General features: G+C 47.2%; 1 protein-coding gene and 1 long non-coding RNA gene across 6 annotated transcripts in view; one reads left to right on the top strand and one right to left on the bottom strand.

Annotated features, from left to right (window-relative positions):
- LOC128888455 (tyrosine-protein kinase Btk29A) overlaps positions 1–8,939 on the bottom strand; it is a 145,393-nt gene that overhangs the window by 42,194 nt on the left and 94,260 nt on the right. The gene's annotated exons all lie outside the window — the stretch shown is intronic.
- Positions 1–8,939, top strand: part of LOC128888479 (uncharacterized) — a 92,650-nt gene that overhangs the window by 42,477 nt on the left and 41,234 nt on the right. The window lies entirely within an intron of this gene.

Below are 8,939 nucleotides of genomic sequence, written 5' to 3'. Positions count from 1 at the left end.
GGATTGCGTCGCGTAGGTAAAGCGATCGACCGTGGATCCGAGGATCGTGGATTGCGTCGCGTAGGTAAAGCGATCGACCGTGGATTCGAGGATCGTGGCTTCGAATCCCATGTGCCTTATGTATTTTTCGTTGAGACTCCTACATGTATAATCTAAGAACAACATAACTCACAGAAAAGTGAAAAGAATGTACTCTACCAATCAGAAGCGATCACGACCAATCACGAATCACTGTGAAAAATCATGGTGATTGAGAATGAAACGTGATCGAATCACGAGCGATTCAAAAGTAGCGGTTCGCGCCATCTCCAGTTTCGACCCGATTCGCTACCGATTCTGTTAATCCTTTGAGCCTTGCATCTGACGTTCCCGCGGTTCTCGTACTCGAATCGCAACACGGTTGACAATTTCGCGTTCTCTGTTCACTTCGGTTTACTGCACTTTCTATTTTATTTGTCGCTCGTTTCGCGACTGTACTCCGGACGCGATCGATCGAATTCGGAGGCGTTTCGCCTTTTGCCTCGGATCGACTTGGAACCAGCCGGTCTCGCGCGAACCACGTTACGTAACGGATGAATTAATCTTTTCACTTATACCAAAATCTCGTCCCGTCGATTATGCACGCTCTCCCGATCCATCAAAATCTATCGGGTTTCTCGAAAAGTGGTCCAATCGAAATCGCGGCCGGTTGCACGTCGGAAGTTGATATTAATATCGCCGTGTAACCACCGGTGTTCCCCGAAAATTTCGATGTATGCGTCGAAACAGGAACTCTGTAGTTTAAGTAGGACTCGGAAACCTTAGAGTGCCCTCCTGGCTTCTCAATAGCAATTAACGTGTAGCTAACTCACGAGTACTTGGAGCAGACTCGATGCACGAAACCTAATCATTGTTTGGTATTCATCGTAATGCAAAGTAACGACTGAACTCTTGAATTCTCGCGCGTTCTCGCGCGTTTCGAAAAATGTATTTCTCGTTCGAATTGTTTTTAATTTCGATGTTCTCTGGCAGTCAGAATCGCGATTCGACTGGATTCGGTACGTTTGCACTCGGATCCGTGATGTATCGAGCTATTTCTAGACCTAGCTGAACGTTAAACATTTCTATACTCGTCGTTCTTTATTTTGTTAAGTAAAAAAAACTTGGCGGATTCTGCGGGAGCCTTAACGGGACCTTAATTGGTTTCAACGTAATTAGACGAGCGAAGAGCCTGGAAAAGATACCCGCGAAAACGATGTTTCCTTTTTAAGAGGGAACGTTAAAAAGCTCGACGAATATCACGTGCTACGGAATTTCGCGTTAATTAGGCATTACCTATAAGGGAAGCGACGCGATTTTATTCGATTTTCGTAATCGACGTTTCCTCTGATTGGTGAAACCATTTTTTTTTTTATTTTTTTTTTTTATTTTTTTTTTTTTAATTACAGTAAACGCACCTTTCGTAATCATTTATGTCTGTAATTTAGCAGGCGGATTCGAGCTACTCGAAGGACTCGAGTTTTTCGAAAAATCGAGCGTCGATCGCATTCGGATCGAAGTATCAAAGCCGCGATCGATCCGAGCGTAGCTGTCGTCGACCCATAATAAGGTACCAGTTTCTGGCGGCGCGTCGGTCAAACGGTACGTCGAGTCAAGTTTCCCGCAAGCGTTGCCTCTAAAGGTGAGTTTACACTTTGCCAGTCGGAGCCAATCAGCCTCATCAGGGACTTGGAACGTCGGCACGGCATCGCTGGCCGCTGTTACGGGCTCGTGTAACAATCGCTTTGACGTAGTCGCCGAGAGGGTACACAAATTTACGAAAATCGCCCGCCAGCTTCGTTACCTCGACCACGCGTAACCCAGTTCTTTTCGTTCGCTTTCGAAGAATCTAACAGAACGAACATCGATCGCGGAGATGAAATTAGTTGAAATCGTTCTCGGACTTCCGTACGTAGAACGTAGCGTGAAGCTTTAGCCCGCGGCGCCAAATTGGTCCGAAACTTGAATTTCAATTAATAATAATAATTAAAATAATTTCATCGTCGTAGAACGATCGGTACCTCCGAAGTTACGCAGTGGCGGAATTATTTATCGTGTCTCTCGAATATTTAACGTGCCACCGTTCGTATCCCGATTAATATTGATATCGGGAAAATATTATTGCGCGATTGTCAAGTAAAAGTATATACATAGGTCGATAACTAGGTCGGCGCAAATGAATATCGATCGTGTATCAATCGTATAGCTAGAGGAACCGTAGACATTAAATGGATGCGTAGGCAATGCAATGAAATAGTAATGCAATAAATATCACCAATGCCGTGTCTCCGCTCGACGTGGAAATCGACGAAACAGTTTACATTTTAAACAGAAATTTATATCGCGTTTCGAGCGTTTTATTTTAAGAATATCTTCGCGTTTCGGTTTATGTGGTGTGTGTGTGTGTGTGTGTGTGTGTGTGTGTGTGTGTGTTTTTTGCAGCGTTTCCTCTCGTCGCGAAAAGGTCGGTCAACGTGCCGTTTCATTTTGTCTTATATTTTTCACTGGCATTTCCGCAGTTGGTCCTCTTTTCTTCCCCTCTTCAACATTTTCTCTCCATAGAAAGTAAATTAGGTCGTTCTCTCCTTTTCCACTATTTCCTTTTTTCTCTTAACGCAGGCAGCCAGTAATTTCTGTTTCGAATTCTAAAAGACAGTATCGATCCTCGTCGCTCGCGACAAATAATATCTCCTCTACGAGACATTATTACATTGAACGAAAATGAAACGGTCCGCGTAATTCGTTAGAAAATCTTCGAACATTTAACGTCGACGGTCTCTTGAATTTTTCCGGCTCGCCCCTTTGTTGCGAGCGGAAAAGTTCTTTTTATTGATTGTTTAATTCGTCGATTAAATTCCGCAACTCGATGGCTGTTAAGGTAACGTTACTTCCTGGCGTCCCAATCGGTCGATCTCGTTGTTTCACAGAAGGAAATGCAAACGCGTGAATGTCGTCGACGAGTACTCGACGATTAATCCGTTGCTCGATCTCGTCGCTGCTTCGATAACGTCACTCGATATTCCCCATCGAAATTTAAGAGTCCGGAGCAACGCGTCCGCGGGATCTTACACCGCCGCGCGGTTAGCGAACGGTGCAACGAATCAGGTTTCGTTTCCACGTGCAAGAGCAACACCGTGTTCTCGCGGGTGAACAAATCGACGAACAAGAGAAAAAGTTGCGCGGCCAACGTCCATTGTTCCGACGTTATTGTTTCACCCGTCGCAATTCGAATCGAGCAGAAATTTTCTGCGTAAATCGTAGGCGACGACCAGAGCTCTAACCGAAACAACGTCGAAAGAAGAGCTGATTCGTGCACGTAACCGCTTCTCGACAACTTCTCGTCGACACTCTTTTCAGCGCAGCGAGTCCCAGGCCAAGATTCGTGCCGTCCAAGCAATTTTTATTAAACGACAGGGCGCGGTGTGGGTGGAGGAGTACATTGTTTGTCACGAAGCATGCCACTTAGCCGCCTATCGAGGTAAAGTAGCGTTAACCCTGGCTACATACCTCGTACCATAATCGCTGACTACCACTGGCTGAAAACGGGAACAGATATTCTATACCAACGTTTTCCACTTCTAACGAAATCGCGAAACGTTTCGAATACTCGGCTATAGAAGTCTCTGGGACGATAGAAGCGAGAGGATGTCGTACCCGAAGCTTCTCTCATCGATCAACGAGCGATTCTTTCGTTGACCGTCCCGTAGCCGTGGGAAAACGAGATTCGTCCAGCGACCGAAGTTGCGGTTAATTGGACGTTGATGAGGATGGCAGAGATAGGTGGTCGTCCCAAAGTGCCGAGTTCGCGAACACTCAGGCTCGCGAAGACGTCGCCGGCCATTTTCCCAAACCGGGGTGGACTCTCCAACGTGATTCCACGTAACATTTTCGTTCGCTCGTCTAACCCTCCGAGGACGTATGTATCTATCCTCGAAAATTCGCGTTTCGGTTTATGTGTGATTCCGAGAAATTCGGAACCTTATAGAGAACGACGAAACGAAACCTTTCTTTTTTTTGGGGGAATTTATTCATCGGACACTTAGTCTGAGAAATACAAATTAAAAATTTGGAAGTCCTTTCTTCTGAAATTCGATTACATCTGCGAACGACGACCGATCAATGTTGGCTAGATAACTTCGTCGCGCGCGGTTAAAGGGTCAAGTATTTCCTTCGCCTCGAAAGCTAAATCGGAACCTTGCCCCGATCAGTAATTCCGGAGAAATTGCCATTCGCGTCGCGAATCTTTGCCTTTGAGCCGAAAATAGGATCGCGAACCGTGGGGGCCTCGCTTCTTTGTTTTCCCCGCGGAGAAGCTTTTATCTCTCGTTCTCGCTTATCGACGCAATATGCCTGAATATTTCCTTTGGAAACGGTCCGGTCTCGCGCGGCCCGGATACACACGTTGCGTCGCGAGTTTCCATAAAATTCATGAGAGCGACGCGACCGCTTTGATCCTGGATTATACTTTCGAACGGAATGGATGTCGTATTCCTTATGGTCCTTGTTGCGTACGTAGACGGCGACAGTGACCGGGATCGAGTTCTGATCGCTCGCTGCCTGTGTTCCTTTACCTTAATTCGATTTCATTCTTACTCTTAATGCTGTATGGCTACCTAAGACAATTCGAAACGCGCGTATCTTTGCGAACGTTCGTCTACTTCAAGAAGCATAGTTCGAGGAAGCGTGAGTAACTTTTGGATTAGAGAAAATTACGATAAGTTCAGTCGACGTTCCAGAAGGAATTTTTTTAACGAAACAACATCCAAAAATGTCAGCGAGACAATTTATTTTTGAAACTGAACCTCGGATATATGAACTGTCCATGTAAAAAAGTTTCCTCTTGTCGTTCCTCTTCGAGGAGGACATTTCGAATTTCGCATTACATTTCCACATAATTGAATCGTAATTCTGATCCCGTGGAAGCGGAGGTTCGCCCAACTCGCGTTGAACTCGTTTCGGTGACACGCAGTACCCGAACTAATTTGACCATGTAATCTGCTCGTCCTCCTACGTGTCCGCGTCCGTGTCTACTACGTATCTCTTCCGCCTGCTTCCCACGGAAAAGCGTTTCCACGAGACAGACAAAAGGACATTGATTTTGGATCAGGGGATTCGTCCCCGTAAGCTTTTCCAGATTTCGCAGGACACGGCAGAAAAAAGCAACAAAAGAATCCCTTTCTCTCTCTCTCTCTCTGTATTTCTCTCTGTAACTCTCTCCGTTCGTCAGTCAATCGGCTCTTTGTTCGCGCCGCTCTTTGCATTCTAGCTCGCACAGAATGGAGCACGGTATCGTGCTTTTTACCCCGTGCACTTCGTATTTTTTCGGTCGAACCGTCGCTTCCCTCTACGCCAGCCTCCCTTGGCGTTCTTGTTCGAAAGAACTGAGACGCGAAGCCCGGCTGTAATCGACTGAAAAATACATCCCCGTGTCCGCGTCGATGCACGCCAGTTTTTCATGCGACGAAGCTGCACGGCGATTCGTCGGGAGGCTGGATAAGTGCAAGACAGTGTAATTATGGTCCTAACCGATTGATACGCTTCTGCGGATTGCTTTTTTTCCACGGACCTCTTTCTCCGTCACTCTCTCTCTCTCTCTCTCTCTCCTTCTCTACGTTCGACTCGAGTCAAATGTAAACACAGAATCGAAACCTCGACGATAAATGCAATGCAATGTTTGGATCCCGATTCTTTTGAATTTATCCAGTCTTTACGGTACCCGGTTTAAAACCGAGTGTTTTTTATAATCTCTAAGATTTGACACAGGGTTCTTACCGATAATATTATAATATTAGACTAATATTAGAACGAGGTGAAATTTGTTCAGTAATAGGGAAGCTACACTGTCCCTCACGTATGATATATCTTGCACCGACAAAATCGAGATTCCACATCGAAACGAGGAAGGGGTTGCTGCTCGGCGGCCTTGAACGGCCAATTAATTACTCCCCGACCGTAATTGGGAACATACGTAGAGGAATAGGAAGCGACGGACTGTTGTCTTGCGGTTAGAGTCGGTGGTGCGGCCCACGTCGGGATTAGGAAGATAGAATCTATCGGTTTAATCGATCGGAGGGTGGCTTATTGTTAGTTGGCCACAGCACGTCCGATCCAATTGACGCTCGGTGTATCGCACGATCGCTCGGGTTTTTTCTCTCTAAATTATTAATTCGAACTTGGCCGCGATATGGACGCTGATTAAACTTCGAACTAATTAAGATCCCATTGCGCAAACGAATTATTCCGCTCGGGTGGGTCTATCGCGTTCGGCCAAACTGCATCGAATAATGATGATCGACGATCGTCGAGTAGTTTTTCCTTTTATCGCGTTTAACACACCCAAACTCACTTGAAACTAATCGGCCAGGCGAGTTTTCTCGATGCCTTCGCAGGCCGAAGTTCGATACCCGTAGGCGTCAACTTCGTAATTTCATTCGGCCGGTGTGCCCTCGCTTCCATATCGCGTTACGACGTGGCTCGACTCGAACTTGGCCGTCGCGTTTCTCCTAGAAAATCGAACGCCGAGAAATCGAATGCCTGGCGGTATTTTCGGGCCGATGATAAGTCGTTCGACGTCTCTCGTGTTTTCCCTCTTCGCGCACTTGGCAGCATCGAGGGAGTAACATCGAGATCCGCGAAATCACGGTCGAATACGGAAACAAATATTCCTCTATTCGTATTCCCGTCGCGTGAACGGCTCGAGTTACAGTTCTTCGGAAGCGCCACGCACTCGTGTACATAGCAAGCCGATGAAAAGAAATCGAAAAACGAAGCGTTCCGCGTCGATGTATATATATATATATATCAAGGCGGCAATTCTCCTCGTCGTTCGTGCTTGGAAAGCTCGAGAAGATCATTGAATTTTGAAGCGCGGGCCACTTGGACGGCGGCGCCGACGGGATTCGATTTCGAGAGAGGAAACGACGGTGAAACGAGGGAAGCACGAGAGACCTATCGCGATGGCACGTTCGCGCTGTTCCTCGAAAGACTCTTTTTGCCCGCGAAACCCTTTCAGTTTGATTAAGCACCCGGTGCTTATCGTCGCGACTGTGGCCCGTAGCTTCTGGCCTCCGGGCGATAAGGAACTTACGACAAACGAATCGAACGATAAAGGAAGGGAATTGTTAATATTACGCGGGGCTAAGTGGAATGAAACGATAAAATTTCATGGATTACTCTCTCAGACATATTCGAGATAGGAGGAAGACGACATTTTTGAGAAATTTTTGATTTTTGCGTTATGATTGTTCTGCGCGCTATTCGTGAGAAATGAATTGTGTTCCAAAAATGTTGGAGTTGAAAGGGGTGATTCGGGGGGTGATTTGAAACAACTTTTTCCTTAGCGAAAATGTTGTCCGAGGCTTCGTTAAGGAGATATCAAACAGAAAACCCTGACCAATCAGAGCGCGAGTATGCCAGTGGAACGCCCGCGGTAGGCGTAGGCTACGTGCTACGCCGCGTTCTAATTGGTGGAGGTTTTCTGCTAATATCTCCGTAACGAAGCCTCGGACAACATTTTCGCTAAGGAAAAAGTTGTTTCAAATCACCTCCCGAATCACTCCTTTCAAGGACTTCCAACATTTTTGGAACACCCATACACGCCCTTTGGATATGCTTGCCCTCGGGGGCTGTAACTATGGTCGATTGTAGCTATGGTCGATTGTAGCTACAGTACGGGCTTGGCGATCCCGAGGTACCCTAGCTATAGAGGCGTATAAAGAAGTTCGACGCAAGAAGTTGCGAAATAACGCAAAGCATGATCATAGTAGAAATAGGTGGAAATGAAACGCCAGTAAGTGAAGTCAGTAAATGAATTCGCTGGAGAAAACGTTCAAGTACCTTGCTTCCTTTATTTCTCCACGTGAGGTATTTGCCCACTTTTACTTTGTATTTCATAATTTTATTCGGGCCGAGATAGCACGTTGAACGCCGAGGAATGTACGAAACGTTCGCTGGAAACGACCGCCTCGAAAAACCAATAACGCATTCGCGCCCACGCCGAAATTCTTCTCGGGCTTTTATCGCGGACTCGGAAACGCTGGAAAGTGCGAAGAATCAATAAGCGATACGAGAAGCGCTTTAAAATACAGCGCGAACTTGGACGTGTTTCGATAAGTTGCCTGGCCGAAGTGAAGCGATCCGCGAGTTTCGTGCCCGAGATTTGCCTTATCGTTCGTTTTCGAAGTACTGAATTTCTCGACGGCGGATGGTTCCGTGGAATGCTTCCTTGAATCACGGCGATCGTCGCTTCAACGCGTGATAGAAGAAATCCTCGTCGAGATTTTTGTACTTCGGCGAAGCTGAAAGGTGGAGCGGTTTCCCAATCGGAAAAGTCTCGCGCCCGAAGGTTCGTTATTTTCGAGAAGCGATCGCGCAAGTTCCCTTGGTGCTCGGTTACACCTGTGCCGCGTTCGATCCGACACCTCTTCTCCTCTCGTTCCGCTCGATGAAACGCGGAATTCGTTTTCGTCGGGATCGCTTTTGAAACACCCTCCGAGAGAGGCGGGTCCCGCGAGAATAAGTGAAATCCTGATTCGTTGTTCGCGAATTAGAGAGAACGCGGTGACCCTGAAGAACGGTTTCGGAGCGCGTCGTTATCAGGATCCGTGCAGGGACGGTAAGCTGGCGCAGGCGCGTGTCTCGTCGTCATCGACGCACCCTCCTCCCTTAGCGGCACACAAATAGCTCATTATGATCCAGAGCGTGGCACTCGGACCCGTTGTGCGCGCAACGTAATTGGGGTTAATGATCGTGTGTACCCTCGTGCTCGCACTTGTAACGCGAAGCAGCACTCGACAGCTTGGCCCAGGACCAGCCGCTCCACTCTCCGCCCATTAGCAAGTGTAATGCCAGTCGTGGCAACACCTTGCGCTCTCTCTCTCTCTCTCTCTCTCTCTCTCTCTCTCTCTCTCTCTCTCTCTCTC

Source organism: Hylaeus anthracinus, unplaced genomic scaffold (genome assembly GCF_026225885.1).
Source record: "Hylaeus anthracinus isolate JK02 unplaced genomic scaffold, UHH_iyHylAnth1.0_haploid 11994, whole genome shotgun sequence".
In the NCBI taxonomy this organism is placed as follows: domain Eukaryota; kingdom Metazoa; phylum Arthropoda; class Insecta; order Hymenoptera; family Colletidae; genus Hylaeus; species Hylaeus anthracinus.
This window is presented reverse-complemented; position numbering and strand designations above follow the sequence as displayed.